The 16,493-nt window shown below is 43.4% G+C and overlaps 1 protein-coding gene across 2 annotated transcripts in view; it reads left to right on the forward strand.

Moving 5' to 3' along the window:
- The window catches only part of PDE7A (phosphodiesterase 7A), a 139,880-nt gene that overhangs the window by 7,770 nt on the left and 115,617 nt on the right, over positions 1-16,493 (forward strand). The gene's annotated exons all lie outside the window — the stretch shown is intronic.

Genomic DNA, 16,493 nt, shown 5'->3' on the forward strand with positions numbered 1-16,493 from the left:
CTGGACTAGATGAAATCCATCGTAACTGTATAGTCTTCTCTCGTCCTTTCCCCGAAGTCATTACATGTGCAAATGTGGCAGCTAAAATTTGAAATGTCTCCAGCTCATAAATGAGCGACACTTATTTAATTCAGTTCTGTATTACACAAGCTCTTTGTAACTTCATAGCATCAGAATTCATTATCTGAAATGCTAGTAGAGGCCATCATAATATCTGAGCACCTCAGATGTTAATGAATGTATCTTCTCGACACCCTGTGAGGTAGGAGAGCATTATCCCTGGGATGGGTTCAGTCACAGAGACCCCCTTGAGGCTGTCGCCTGATGTACTGGAATTACCTCTGAGCCCATTTTCTACTGCCAGCTTGGGATTCCAGAACCCTGGCTTGTTGAGCCAGACATGCTAGTCTGCTGCAACACAGACCCAGGTCTGGTCCACGCCCACAAAGCTTCAGACTTTAACCAAAAACTGCTCAGCAAGTCAGTTGTCTCCAGCACCCAGACACCCAGCTCCCAATGGGATCCAAACCCCAAATAAATCCATTTTACTCTGTATAAAGCTTATACAGAGTAAACTCATAAATTGTCTGTCCTCTATAACACTGATACAGAGATATGCACAGCTATTTGCTCCGCCAGGTTTTAGTCACTTACTCTGGGTTTATTAATAAACAAAAGTGATTTTATTAAGTTTAAACAGTAGGATTGAAGTGGTGTCAAGTAATAACAGACAGAACAAAGTAAGTTACCAAGCAAAATAAAACACGCAAGTCTAAGCCTAATACATTTAAGAAACTGAATAAAGGTAAATCTCACCCTCAGAGATGTTCCAGTGAGCTGCTTTCACAGACTAGACTCCTTCTTAGTCTGGGCCCAATCTTTTCCCCTAGTATGTTCTTGTTAGTTCCAGCTCAGGTGGTAACTAAGGGTTTTCTCATGACTGCAGCCCCTTTGTTCTCTTCCACCCCCTTTTATAGCTTTGGCACAAGGCGGGAATCTTTTGTCTCTCTGGGTCCCCACCCCTCCTTCTAAATGGCAAAGCACCAGGTTTAAGATGGATTCCAGTACCAGGTGACATGGTCACATGTCCTGTGAGGCCCCAAGCCTCCATTTTTTCCGGCCTCACCTACATGAACACAGGTTTCAGAGTAGCAGCCGTGTTAGTCTGTATCCGCAAAAAGAAAAGGAGTACTTGTGGCACCTTAGAGACTAACAAATTTATTTGAGCATAAGCTTTTGTTAGCTACAGCTCACTTCATCGGATGCATGCAGTGGAAAATACAGTGGGGAGATTTATATACACAGAGAACATGAAACAATGGGTGTTACTATACACATTGTAACAAGAGTGAACAGGTAAGGTGAGCTATTACCAGCAAGAGAGGAAAAAAAACCTTTTGTAGTGATAATCAAGGTGGGCCATTTCCAGCAGTTGACAACGTGTGAGGAACAGTGGGGGTGGGAGGGGGGAATAAATATGGGGAAATAGTTTTACTTTGTGTAATGACACATGCACTCCCAGTCTTTATTCAAGTCTAAGTTAATTGTATCCAGTTTGCAAATTAATTCCAATTCAGCAGTCTCTTGTTCTTGAAGTTTTTTTGTTGAAGAATTGCAACTTTTAGGTCTGTAATGAAGTGACCAAAGAGATTGAAGTGTTCTCCGACTGGTTTTTGAATGTTATAATTCTTGATGTCTGATTTGTGTCCATTTATTTTTTTACTTAGAGACTGTCCAGTTTGGTCAATGTACATGGCAGAGGGCCATTGCTGGCACATATCACATTGGTAGATGTGCAGGTGAACGAGCCTCTGATAGTGTGGCTGATGTGATTAGGCCCTATGATGGTGTCCCCTGAATAGATATATGGACAGAGTTGGCAACGGGCTTTGTTGCAAGGATAGGTTCCTGGGTTAGTGTTTTTGTTGTGTGGTTGCTGGTGAGTATTTGCTTCAGGTTGGGGGGCTGTTTGTAAGCAAGGACTGGCCTGTCTCCCAAGATCTGTGAGAGTGATGGGTCGTCCTTCAGGATAGGTCGTAGATCCTTGATGATGCATTGGAGAGGTTTTAGTTGGGGGCTGACGGTGATGGCTAGTGGCTTTCTGTTATTTTCTTTGTTGGGCCTGTCCTGTAGTAGGTAACTTCTGGATACTCTTCTGGCTCTGTCAATCTGTTTCTTCACTTCTGCAGGTGGGTATTGTAGTTGTAAGAACGCTTGATAGAGATCTTGTAGGTGTTTGTCTCTGTCTGAGGGGTTGGAGCAAATGCGGTTGTATCGCAGAGCTTGGCTGTAGACGATGGATCCTGTGGTGCGGTCTGGATAAAAGCTGGAGGCATGTAGGTAGGAATAGCGGTCAGTAGGTTTCCGGTATAGGGTGGTGTTTATGTGACAATCGCTTATTAGCACCATAGTGTCCAGGAAGTGGATCTCTTGGGTGGACTGCTCTACGCTGAGGTTGATGTTGGGATGGAAATTGTTGCAATCATGGTAGAATTCCTCAAGGGCTTCTTTTCCATGGGTCCAGATGATGAAGTTGTCGTCAGTGTAGCACAAGTAGAGTAGGGGCATTCGGGGAAGAGAGCTGAGGAAGTGTTGTTCTAAGTCAGCCATAAAAATGCTGGCATACTGTGGGGCCATGCAGGTACCCATAGTAGTGCTGCTGATTTGAAGGTATACATTGTCCCCAAATGTGAAATAGTTCTGGGTAAGGACAAAGTCACAAAGTTCAGCCACCAGGTTTGCTGTGACATTATCAGGGATACTGGACAGTCTCTACATAAAAGAATGAATGGACACAAATCAGATGTCAAGAATTATAACATACAAAAACCAGTCAGAGAACACTTCAATCTCTTTGGTCACTCGATTACAGACCTGAAAGTTGCAGTAGCTCAGTGGTTTGAGCATTGGCCTGCTAAACCCAGGGTTGTGAGTTCAGTCCTTGAGGGGGCCATTTAGGGATCTGGGGCAAAAAAAAAAATTGGGAATCATGCCTGCTTTGAGCAGGGGGTTAGATTAGATGATCTCCTGAGGTCCCTTCCAACTCTGATATTCTATTATCTATGAATTCTTCAACAAAAAAACTTCAAAAACAGACTCCAGCAAGAGACTGCTGAATTAGAATTAATTTGCAAACTGGATATAGTTAACTTAGTTTTACTTTGTGTAATGACACATCCACCCCCAGTCTTTATTCAAGCCTATATCCCCATGCTTATTCCCCCCCACCCCCACTGTTCCTCACACGTTCTTGTCAACTGCTGGAAATGGCCCACCTTGATTATCAGTACTAAAGGTCCCCCCCGTGTGGCCCCCCCCCCCCAGCTCTCCTTCTGGTAATAGCTCACCTTACCTGATCATTCTTGTTACAGTGTGTATGGTAACACCCATTGTTTCATGTTCTCTGTGTATATTAAAATCTCCCCACTGTATTTTCCACTGCATGCATCCAATGAAGTGAGCTGTAGCTCATGAAAGCTTATGCTCAAATAAATTTGTTAGTCTCTAAGGTGCCACAAGTACTCCTTTTCTTTTTACATGAAGACAGAAAGGCTTACAAGTAAACAGAGCCATTTACAACCAACTGTCCTGGTCAATGGGAGCCATCAAGATTCTAAACCACCATTAATGGCCCATACTTTGCATAATTACAATAGGACTTCAGAGTAATACTTCATATTTCTTCAGCTATAGCTTCAGATACAAGAATGATACATTCATACAAATAGGATGAACACACTCGGTAGCTTATAAGCTTTGTAATGATACCTTACAAGAGATCTTTTGCACGAAGTGTATTCCAGTTACATCATATTCACACTTATAAACATATTTCCATAAAACATATGGAGTGCAACATCACAATCCCTATTTTACAGATGAGGCTTGAGTCACAGAGAGATTAAGGGCTTTAAGGGTTTAGCCTTTGTTTTTTGAAATGCTGAATACTGTTTGTCCTTGATCTGCACTTACAGTTAACCCATATTCAATAGCATTACATCTGCACTCATTGTTGAGAATGGGAAACTTGTAGTCTATGCAAGGCTTGAGTGAATTGTGCAAAATCATACAGGAAGCCTACGTCAGAGCCAGGAAATTGAACCCAAACTTCTCAAATTCCAATCCAGAATTATGCACAAAAATCCTTATAGCAGAATTTAGAAGTGTAGTTTATTAGACCAGGGGTCTCAAACACGAGGCCCGCGGAGTTATTTGCTGCGGCCTGCCAAGCTTCCCCCTCCCCCCGGAATTATTTCCTGCAGCCGTCAAGCTCCCTTCACCTGCCGCCGCCCTTCCTCCTCCCAGTGCGCCACGTCCCTGCTCCTCTGCCTACTTCCAGGTGCTTCCCGCTGACAAACAGCTGTTTGGCGGTGCTTAGCGCTTTCCAGGAGGGAAGGGGGAGGAGCGGGGAGCTGTATGCTCAGGGGAGGAGGTGGAGAATAGGTGGGGCAGGGGCAGGGATTTGGGGAAGGGGTTGGAATAGGGACAGGGAAGGGGTGGAATTGGGGTGGGGACTTTGGGGAAGGGGTTGGAATGAGGGAAGGGGCGGGGCCTTATGGAAGGGGTGGAGTGGAGGTGGGGCTGGGGGCAGAGGTGGGGGCTTTTGTATCTTTATATGAAAAGGTGTCAGTGATGCGGCCCTCGGGCCAGTGTACTAGTCCTCATGTGGCCCTCGTGGTGCTTTGAGTTTGAGATCCCTGCATTAGACTGAGAACGTGAAGTTTTCAGCGTTGTTCTGCTTATGACAGTAATAACAGCAATATAAGCAAGCACCGAAGGTAACTCAACAAACCTCCATGCCAAAGACAATGTTTGATATCAAAAAGTTAATTACAAAAGTATTGGAGTTATCATTTCAGATACATGATTCCTATCTGATACTTAATTGCATTATAAAATGTAGTAGATCTTAACTGCAGGAAACTTGCAGACCAACATTTTGGTTCATATCTGGTCCAAAAATTGCTTCTGTGGTTGCTGCCTCGTTTTTCAAGAGTATATTGATGTCTCTCCTGCAATCTTAGAATGACTCCAAAACTGACCCTCCCCCTCTTCTGAGAGTGAGACACACACACACATGCAACTACCATTGCACATATGGCAATCTAGCTTATGGGAATGAGATCAGGAAGAGGATGATATAATTAATCAGACTCAGGTCCCCTCTTTGTATTAATGAAGAGGAAGAGTCTTTTACCTGACTCTTTTTAGTTATCCAAAAAGGAAGTTTACAGGGGCCACAGCCTGAAATAGGTTCTCCCTGGCTAAGCTCCAGATAACTACCTGTTACAGTCAGAAAGATGGTCACGTAGTCCACAGAATTATATTTCTACTCCTTTTCCCACCAAAAATGATTTGTGGGGGGAGGGAGGAAACTTCCTCTCCACCAATAGAATTCCCCTTGTTGCAGACCAAGCTGGGGGAACTCCACTGCCAAAAGCTGAAACCTAATTGCAAAGAGTAAAAAATTCATACCCCACTTAAGATCAAGGAGGGAGAAGAACGCAAAGAAGCTGCTCCAACACTAAGAGGAAGGAAACAAGATTGTTTAGGGTAGACTCTTACAGATGAGAAGTTGGGTGGTGACTCTGTTCCTGTAGAAGAAGCTTGTGTATATGCAATCTCGTTCCCAAGAAGTTTTGGGAACAATTTATCCTTTCTTCAGAATAGAACACAATAAGAAGATAGCTAGATATAAACAAATTACTTCTCAAAGAATTCCCCTATATTTAATATGCAGAATAACTTTACTCATTTTGCAATTGTTAAATTACAAAGTTTTTTACTTAGTGTATACTTTACAGTGTTTGCAGTCTGGGCAAGGACCGTGATTTTCATGATGACAGTGGTACTGTTTCGAGTTGTTTCTGGCTTTAGGCATGCAGCTAGATAAATTCTAGATCGTATTGTTAGGCTTGAAGGCATGAGGGTAGAGATTTCAAGCTTGTCATGTGCAAACTATTGTTTCCTTTGTTTTTTAGGTCACTGTGCTGATGGATGAGGTTATCAACATTTGGGAGGGCATGATGTTAACATCTTTTAAAATTAGCCCCTGGTGCAGGAATCTTGTCAACTATTACCTTGTCTTAACTCCATTTTTGGGACGGATGAGAGGTTTGCAGCAGAGCAACTTTCGCAATATCAAGACACCTTAGATTTCCTGGAGCAACGTCACTAGAGTTCCATGTCTGAATATGGTATGAATAGTGCAGTGATCACACTAGTTTAGCTCTTTCTAGTGTGGACAAAAATCTAGTATCCATGCAGGCTGTTCTGCATTCCTAGTTTTTGAAAATGTGAACTATGGGGTATTGTTGACATCTACGAGCCCTTGTAATGACAGACAGTTTTCCTTAGGTGGTTTGGGTCTTGCTTGTCAGCACAGATCTAGAGGGTAGTTTTGATCAATTTCTCATTTATACCAAGAGTGCTCTCCTGTAGAATACTGCAAAGTTCTGTACTGGCACTCCTGTTCAACTTGTGTTACAGAGCCATTGGGGAGATAGTAGGACCTTGTGACTTAAGCTACACTACTTTCAGTGTGATGAATGACAGTATCATTTTTCACTGGGCCTAGACCAGTGGTGGGCAACCTGCGGCCCGCCAGGCCAATACGCTGGCAGGCCGTGAGACAGTTTGTTTACATTGACCGTCTGCAGGCACAGCCATCCGCAGCTCCCATTGGCTGGGAACGGTGAACCGTGGCCACTGGGAGCTGCGGGCAGCTGTGCCTGCGGATGGTCATTGTAAACAAACTGTCCTGCAGCCTGCCAGCGGATTAACCTGATGGGCTGCAGGTTGCCCACCACTGGCCTAGACAGTGCATTTAATCAATTTTCCTGAACAGAGACAGCAGTTTGGAGTGAAGCTCAGTCCAGATAAAACAGGTTATCAGTTGGATTGGAAGTGCAGGGAAAGCACCAGTAGAAGTAGTCAAATTTATATCTGTTTCCCGAACTGAAGGAGATACTAGCAAAGTTACTCTTGGGGGAATTCTGTCACCTGTGCATGTGCAGAATTCACATCCGCTGCAGATTTTTTTCTCTGCAGAAAATACATTCTGCCAGCAAGGCACTGCAGTTATGCCTTTTGCCCACCAGGGGCTGCTGTGGTGCCAGAGCAGAGGGCAGCTGGCTCATGGGTCATAGCAGTCAGCAGCTGATAGGGAGGAAGAGAAGAGAGGCTGCATTCCTCACAGTACCCTTCCCATGTGTCTGGCCAGGTGAGGAGGCACTGGATATGGTGGGGACAGATAGAGCGGGCTGCACTGGGTTACTGGGGAGTCACATAGACTGGGATTCAGAAAGGCTAGTTGGGGGGACTGACTGGGGTGGGGGCTGAATGGGTGTGCAGGGCCACATGGGGACAGGAGATGGCTGAGTGTGGGTGCAGGGACAATGGGGGTGGAGGTGCATGGGGGCTGGGGGTGACTGGGGGTACAGGGACACATGAGGATGGAGAAGGGTGGTGCATGGGGACAGAGGGAAGGTGGGGTACAGGGACACGGGGACAGGGGTAGATGTGCCTGACTGAATAGGAGAGTCTAGGTTTGCATGGGGGAGACTCTCCAAATCCCTAACAGTCAGGTGTCCTCTTCCACCCCCCACCTCCGCCCTCCCAAAAAAGCCCTGTTCCATACTTCTCACACAAACACCCAACGACCCTCCACGTTCACTACCAGGCTCCTTCCCAGCAATTACGTCCCTTTTCCTCAGCTCCTCTGTTACCTCTGACTCCCTCAAGCTTCTGTCCTGCTTCTGAGGGGTGTGGGAAATATGTTTCTGTATTGTAGTTTACATAAAAATGGCCCTACTGGGTCAGACCAAAGGTCCATCTAGCCCCATATCCTGTTTTCTGACAGTGGCCAGTGCCAGGTGCCCCAGAGGGAATGAATAGAACAGGTAATCATCAAGTGATCCATCCCCTGTTGTTCATTCCCAGCTTCTGGCAAACAGAGGCCAGGGACACCATTCCTGCCCATCCTGGCTAATAGCCATTGATGGACTTATCGTCCGTGAATTTATCTAGTTCTTTTTTGAACCCTGTTATCGTCTTGGTCTTCACAACATCCTCTGGCAAGGAGTTCCACAGGTTGTCTGTGCAGAGTGTGAAGAAATACTTCCTTTTATTTGTTTTAAACCTGCTGCCTATTAATTTCATTTGGTGACCCCTAGTTCTTGTGTTATGAGAAGTAGTAAACAACACTTCCTTATCTACTTGTAGTAGATAGTTTATATGTATTATTACTTAAAGTTCTGTATTAATATGCCTAGTAAGGAATGTATTTGTCTAAAAACATTTCCTGAATCTTTTTTGTTGTCTGTATTGTTACAGACATACTTGTTAACAGGTATTTTGAAATAAATTACCAAAATAATTGAAATTGGCATGATTATATAGTGTTATTGACAAAATATGTAGAATTTTGTAGAATTTTTAATTTTTTGGCACACAATTTCCCCAGGAGTACAAAGTGTACTTAGGTTTGTGTGTTGGGTCATCTTGGATATTGAGATGTACAGGCAGTCCACATAACAGGAGTGCCCAACAGCTTTACTCCTCATAAGAACGGCCACACTGGGTCAGACCAAAGGTCCACCAAGCCCAGTATCCTGTCCTCTGACAGTGGCTACTGTCAGGTGCCCCGAAGGGAATGAACAGACAGGTTATCATCAAAAAGAAAAGGAGTACTTGTGGCACCTTAGAGACTAACCAATTTATTTGAGCATAAGCTTTCGTGAGCTACAGCTCACTTCATCGGATGCATTCCATCAAGTGATCCATGCCCTGTCACCCAATCCCAGCTTCTGGCAAACAGAGGCTAGGGACACCATCCCTGCCCATTCTGGCTAATAGCCATCTGGCTATCTTCCATGAATCTGTTTAGCTCCCTTCTGAATCCTCATCTGTATTTAATGATAAGGTTATAACTTTCTCTCTAGATGAGAGGGAGGAAAAATGGTCCCGTGGTTAGGACACTAGCCTAGGGCTTGGATGATAGGGTTCAATTCCTTGCCCTGCCCCAGATTTCTGTGTAACCTTGGGCAAATCACTTAGGCTATGTCTACACTGCAGACCTTATAGCGGCACAGCTCTACTGCAGAAGCTGTGCCTCTGTAAGGTCTCCCATGTAGCCACTCTATGCTGGCAGAAGAGAGCTTTCTTGTTGGCATAATTAAACCACCCCAATGAACAGCAGTAGCTATATCGTTGGGAGAGCGTCTCCCGGTGACATAGTGCTGTCCACACCAGTGCTTTTGTTGGTTGGGGGTGTTTGGTTTTTTTCCACACCTCTGACCAACAAAAGTTGGGCCAACAAAAATGCCAGTGCAGACAAAGTCTTTGCCTCTCTGTGCCTTAGTTCCCCATCTGTAAAGTGAGGATAATACTTGCCTACCTCACAGGGGTGTTGTGAGCATAAATACATAAAAGATTGTGAAGTGCTTTGAGATTTACTGATGAAAAAGGGCTGTGAGAGCTGGTATTATATGATTTATTATGATCACTACTGTTGTTCACACCTCTGTCACATCAGAATAGATTATCGTAATGAATTCTGCTCTGTAAGATAACTGAAGACCAGAAATTCCAGTTAGCACAGAGTGCAGTTACCAGCTGCTTTAATAGTGTCTTGCAAGGATCACATTGCACCTGTGCTCATTGGTTTGAACTTGCTTTTCAGTTTTCCAGGTGCATTTGAAGTGTTGGTTTTAGCTTACAGAGGCTAAGATGTTTGGGCTCTAGCAGCCTTGATGCTCACTCTCTTCTTGCAGTACTATGACAATTTGAGATCACTAATGCTCTCAAGCTAAAAGCTTACACATGAAGGGAGCTTGTGTGGTTTTTTAATGATGTGGCCCTTGATTCAAATTTATTTTCATCTTATCAAAACTAGTTTGAGCCAAGAGGTCTTCATTTGTGTTCATTTGCCTATCCACTGAGTAAAGCAGAGGTCTTGTGAAAATAATATGTGATCATGTAATAAAAAACGGTCATAATGCCGAATTTCTTAGTTCTGACTTAAAATGTAAGCACACAAGGAAGCTGAATTAAGGTTGCATGACATTTCGCAATGTCTGAGTGTTTGTTTGAATTTATACCCATAACATTCTTTTAACATAGTCTTTGAATGTAATATGGCATGAAGAAGTGAAACGCCAACACAAACATTCTGTTTCTTGTCCTATCTTTGGTGCAAAATGTCACTGTGCTCGGATAATGTTTGTTGAGAGCTCCAGCTCTTTATTAATTTTCTCTAAATGATTTCAAAGGTTAAATAAATATCAGAATTCTGAAATGAGTGTATGTTACTGAAAAATCCCTCGGCTCCTTAAACTGAGGTAAAACTCACAATTCAGTATCATTTTGAGACCCCGTAACAACCAGGTTTTGTTCCTTCTCCACAGTGATGTTTTCCAGTGGAATGGTATGCTGCTTCTTCCACTACATAAATGATGTTCAGGCTATGATCGTCTCTTCTTGCTCTTCTTTCTCATTCTCTTGCTGTGGTTACCACTGCTTATCTTTCCAATCATTTATTTTTCCCCAAGAAGGAGCAGTAATATATGAGCTAACTTTTTTCTTTTGTTCTGAAAAACCAACTTATATTTCAGACCAGAGCAATCACATGTTCATATTCTGTTTCTACCTTATGTCTCTTTTCAGTTTTCTTAATTTTTTCTTCTTATGCTCCTTCCCACCCTTCCTTCTTGCTTGGTTGTCTGTTATGTAACTCCATTTTACTGATTTCTTTTATTCTTTGTATTCTGTGAGCTGCTAAATGTAACTTGTCAAAATCGTGAGCACAACTGAGCAATGTAGGAGTGAGGTGTGGAAAACTGCTTTGGGTGGGGGTGGGAATCAGCACAGGAGAGTTGGAACGTGTAGGGATGGAGGGGCATGCATGGACTATGATATGTAGGAAAGTCGGGGTAGCTGAGACAAAAAATATCAGCACAACTGAGTTTGTTACTCTGCAGGTCACAAACTAAAAAAAAAAAATTTAATAAAAAAATTATACTGTACAGGTACATCTGTTAATTTTGAGCCATAAACAGGGTGCCATATTAACTCAGAATTTTTTTAAAGATGATTTTTATTTTCTCTTGCAATGTTCCTTGACAATTTGTTTCCAGTTACAGCTTGTTTATAGTATAGGTTTCAGTGAGCTGATATTTAAGAATCTGTAACAGAACACTCCAATTTCTTTACTTCACGAGAGATTTTTTCCCCCACAAGAAACAAAGTGATGGCATTTTGATTAGAGCCCTAATTGATTGCCTTTTGCTACAGAAGTTATCCTGTTGTAGAGTTGCTGAATGTCTCCAAACACGTATGCTCTTTGCTATAAGGTTGTTACACTGTTGGACTTCCAGTGTTTACACTGAGGTGGAAGCTAAAAGATGTTTAAATTAGATTTTCTGTTGGGCATTCTTTGGAAGACCATAGAATAGATTAGGTATAGAAAGGAAAAAAATAGTGGTACTCTCCGTAGGTTGGACCACGATGTCATTTATAAGAACCGCCATACCGAGTCGGACCAGTGGTCCATCTAGCCCAGTATTTTGTCTTCCAACAGGTTTCAGAGTAAGAGCCGTGTTAGTCTGTATTTGCAAAAAGAAAAGGAGTACTTGTGGCACCTTAGAGACTAACCAATTTATTTGAGCATAAGCTTTCATGAGCTACAGCTCACTTCATCGGATGCATACTGTGGAAAGTACAGAAGACGTTTTTATACACACAAACCATGAAAAAATGGGTGATTATCACTACAAAAGGTTTTCTCTCCCCCCACCCCACTCTCCGGTTGGTAATAGCTTATCTAGAGTGATCACTCTCCTTACAATGTGTATGATGATCGAGGTGGGCCATTTCTAGCACAAATCCAGGGTTTAACAAGAACGTCTAGGAAGGGGGGGGGGCGGGATAGGAAAAAACAAGGGGCAATAGGTTACCTTGCATAATGACTTAGCCACTCCCAGTCTCTATTCAAGCCTAAGTTAATTGTATCCAATTTGCAAATGAATTCCAATTCAGCAGTCTCTCACTGGAGTCTGGATTTGAAGTTTTTCTGTTGTAATATCGCAACTTTCATGTCTGTAATCGCGTGACCAGAGAGATTGAAGTGTTCTCCAATTGGTTTATGAATGTTATAATTCTTGACATCGGATTTGTGTCCATTTATTCTTTTACGTAGAGACTGTCCAGTTTGACCAATGTACATGGCAGAGGGGCATTGCTGGCACATGATGGCATATATCACATTGGTAGATGTGCAGGTGAACGAGCCTCTGATAGTGTGGCTGATGTTATTAGGCCCTGTGATGGTGTCCCCTGAATAGATATGTGGGCACAGTTGGCAACGGGCTTTGTTGCAAGGATAGGTTCCGAGCAGCCTCTTGTTCATATTCCGACCTATTCATGATGACAACAGCACCTCCTTTGTCAGCCTTTTTGATTATGATGTCAGAGTTGTTACTGAGGCTGTGGATGGCATTGTGTTCTGCACGGCTGAGGTTGTGAGGCAAGTGATGCTGCTTTTCCACTATTTCAGCCCGTGCTGTTGTCATCATGAATAGGTCAGAATATGAACAAGAGGCTGCTCGGCAGCTCTCCAACACCACTTTCTACAAGCCATTACCCTCTGATCCCACTGAGCGTTATCAAAAGAAACTACAGCATTTGCTCAAGAAACTCCCTGAAAAAGCTTAAGATCAAATCCGCACAGACACACCCCTGGAACCCTGACCTGGGATATTCTATCTACTACCCAAGATCCATAAACCTGGAAATCCTGGGCGCCCCATCATCTCAGGCATTGGCACCCTGACAGCAGGATTGTCTGGCTATGTAGACTCCCTCCTCAGGCCCTACGCTACCAGCACTCCCAGCTACCTTCGAGACACCACTGACTTCCTCAGGAAACTACAGTCCATCGGTGATCTTCCTGATAACACCATCCTGGCCACTATGGATGTAGAAGCCCTCTATACCAACATTCCACACAAGGATGGATTACAAGCCATCAAGAACACTATCCCCGATAATGTCACGGCTAACCTGGTGGCTGAACTTTGTGACTTTGTCCTTACCCATAACTATTTTACATTTGGGGACAATGTATACCTTCAAATCAGCGGCACTGCTATGGATACCAGCATGGCCCCACAGTATGCCAACATTTTTATGGCTGACTTAGAACAACGCTTCCTCAGCTCTCGTCCCCGAATGCCCCTACTCTACTTGCGGTATATTGATGACATCTTCATCATCTGGACCCATGGAAAAGAAGCCCTTGAGGAATTCCACCATGATTTCAACAGTTTCCATCCCACCATCAACCTCAGCCTGGTCCAGTCCACACAAGAGATCCACTTCCTGGACACTACAGTGCTAATAAACGATGGTCACATAAACACCACCCTATACCGGAAACCTACTGACCGCTATTCCTACCTACATGCCTCCAGCGTTCACCCTGACCACACCACACGATCCATCGTCTACAGCCAAGCTCTGCGATACAACCACATTTGCTCCAACCCCTCAGACAGAGACAAACACCTACAAGATCTCTATCAAGCATTCTTACAACTACAATACCCACCTGCAGAAGTGAAGAAACAGATTGATAGAGCCAGAAGAGTTCCCAGAAGTCACCTACTACAGGACAGGCCTAACAAAGAAAATAACAGAACACCATTAGCCGTCACCTTCAGCCCCCAACTAAAACCCCTCCAACGCATTATTAGGGATCTACAACCTGTCCTGAAGGATGACCCAACACTCTCACAAATCTTGGGAGACAGGCCAGTCCTTGCCTACAGACAGCCCCCCAACCTGAAGCGAATACTCACCAGCAACCACATACCACACAACAGAACCACTAACCCAGGAACCTATCCTTGCAACAAAGCCCGTTGCCAACTGTGCCCACATATCTATTCAGGGGACACCATCACAGGGCCTAATCACATCAGCCACACTATCAGAGGCTCGTTCACCTGCACATCCACCAATGTGATATATGCCATCATGTGCCAGCAATGCCCCTCTGCCATGTACATTGGTCAAACTGGACAGTCTCTACGTAAAAGAATAAATGGACACAAATCCGATGTCAAGAATTATAACATTCATAAACCAATTGGAGAACACTTCAATCTCTCTGGTCACGCGATTACAGACATGAAAGTTGCGATATTACAACAGAAACACTTCAAATCCAGACTCCAGTGAGAGACTGCTGAACTGGAATTCATTTGCAAATTGGATACAATTAACTTAGGCTTGAATAGAGACTGGGAGTGGCTAAGTCATTATGCAAGGTAACCTCTTGCCCCTTGTTTTTTCCTACCTCCCCCCCTTCCTCAGACGTTCTTGTTAAACCCTGGATTTGTGCTGGAAATGGCCCACCTTGATTATCATGCACATTGTAAGGAGAGTGATCACTTTCGATAAGCTATTACCAACCGGAGAGTGGGGTGGGGGGAGAGAAAACCTTTTGTAGTGATAATCACCCATTTTTTCATGGTTTGTGTGTATAAAAACGTCTTCTGTACTTTCCACAGTATGCATCTGATGAAGTGAGCTGTAGCTCATGAAAGCTTATGCTCAAATAAATTGGTTAGTCTCTAAGGTGCCACAAGTACTCCTTTTCTTTTTGTCTTCCAACAGTGGCCAGTGCCAGGTGCCCCAGAGGGAATGAACAGAACAGGTAATCATCAAGTGATCCTTTCCCACTTCTGGCAAGCAGAGGCTAGGGACACTTCAGAGCATAGTTTTGCATCCCTAATAGCCATTGATGGACCTATCCTCCATGAACTTATCTAGTTCTTTTTTGAACCCTGTTATAGTCTTGGCCTTCACAACATCCTCTGGCAAAGAGTTCCACAGGTTAAATGTGAATTGTGTGAAGAAATACTTCTTCACGCATAGTTTTTGTGTTATGAGAGAGTAAATAACACTTCCTTATTTACTTTCTCCAAACCAGTCATGATTTTATAGACTTCTGTCATATCCCTCCATTAGTTGTATCTTTTCCAAGCTGAAAAGTCCTAGTCTTATTAATCTCTCTTCATATGGAAGCTGTTCCATACCCCTAATAATGTTTGTTAGCCTTTTCTGTACTTTTTCCAATTCTTCTTCTTCTTGCTTCTTTCCTTTATGCCACTTTTCCTGGTGAGGGTCTCAGCAGCAGCACGAAGAGTTGGGAGAACCAGATCTCCCTTTCCTCTGCAACAGATTCCAGCTCTTCCTGGGGGATTCTCAAACATTCCCAGGCCAGCCGGGAGATACCTCTACAGCTTCTCCTGGGTCAGCCTTGAGGCCTCTTCCCAGTGAGATATGCCTGGTAGAGTTTCAAAGGAAGCCTCCCGGGGGAATCTTTTATCAGGTGCTCAAACCACCTCAATTCCAGTACATCTGTTTTTTTTTTATGTGGGGCAACTACATCTGCACACAGTATTCAAGATGTGGGGTACCATGGATTTATATAGAAGCAATATGATATTTTCCATCTTACCACCTCTCCCTTTCCTAATAATTCCCAACATTCTGTTAGCTTTTTTGACTGCTGCTGCTACACATTGGGTGGATGTTTTTAGAGAGCTATCCACGATGATTCCAAGACCTCTTTCTTGAGTGGTAACAGCCAATTTAGACCCCATCATTTTATATGTATAGTTAGGATTATGTTTTCCAACTCTGCATTTATCAAATAAATAATTATATTTAAATAGGGTCAGGATCATGGTATTGAAAGGAATCCACAGGGTAAGATTGGTATTCTGTCTGGGTCTGTGGTAAACAGTGTATATTTAACTAATACATTGCTTCTTCTTTTCTGATAACAGTGCATTTGCTGTTTAGTTTTTTGAAGGCTTTTTTTGCTTTTCGTGTGCACAAAGTCTTTTGTGTGTCAGTATTTTTCTATAAGTCCTCCACCACATTGTAATTCCACCTTTATTTTTGCTTTAGTTTAGTGATATCCTAAGTTTTTCATACTTTCATATCTATTATATCATTTAACCTTTCTCTGCTTCTTTATTTGCTATTAACGTTGAATAACTTTACAGTAAACTCATCAACCCACTCCTTGTTTGTTTTGTTGTGTGTTTTGGTTGTTTTTTGTTTTGGCAGAAAACTTGTCAGAGATCTCATCCACTGTGTGTTGTGGATTGAAAATATAACACGTTCTCAGGCTGTGATATTTCTTACGTCTAGACCAGGGATTGGCAACCTTTGGCTTGCAGCCCACCAGGGTAAGCCCCTGCGGTAAGCTTTGCGGAGGCCCCTGTGGCATGGGGCCTCAGACAATTGCCCTGCTTGCTACTCCTTAATGCTGGCTCTGGCTTTTATATGCAGAAAACCAGTTGTTGTGGCACAGGTGGGCCATGGAGTTTTTATAGCATGGGGGCAGAGGGCTTGGAAAGAAAAAGGTTGAGAACCCCTGTTCTAGAGTGTAAGTCTCTGAGCATTTAGCCACTAATGCC

This window comes from Natator depressus, chromosome 2, assembly GCF_965152275.1.
Source record: "Natator depressus isolate rNatDep1 chromosome 2, rNatDep2.hap1, whole genome shotgun sequence".
NCBI classification, from domain to species: domain Eukaryota; kingdom Metazoa; phylum Chordata; order Testudines; family Cheloniidae; genus Natator; species Natator depressus.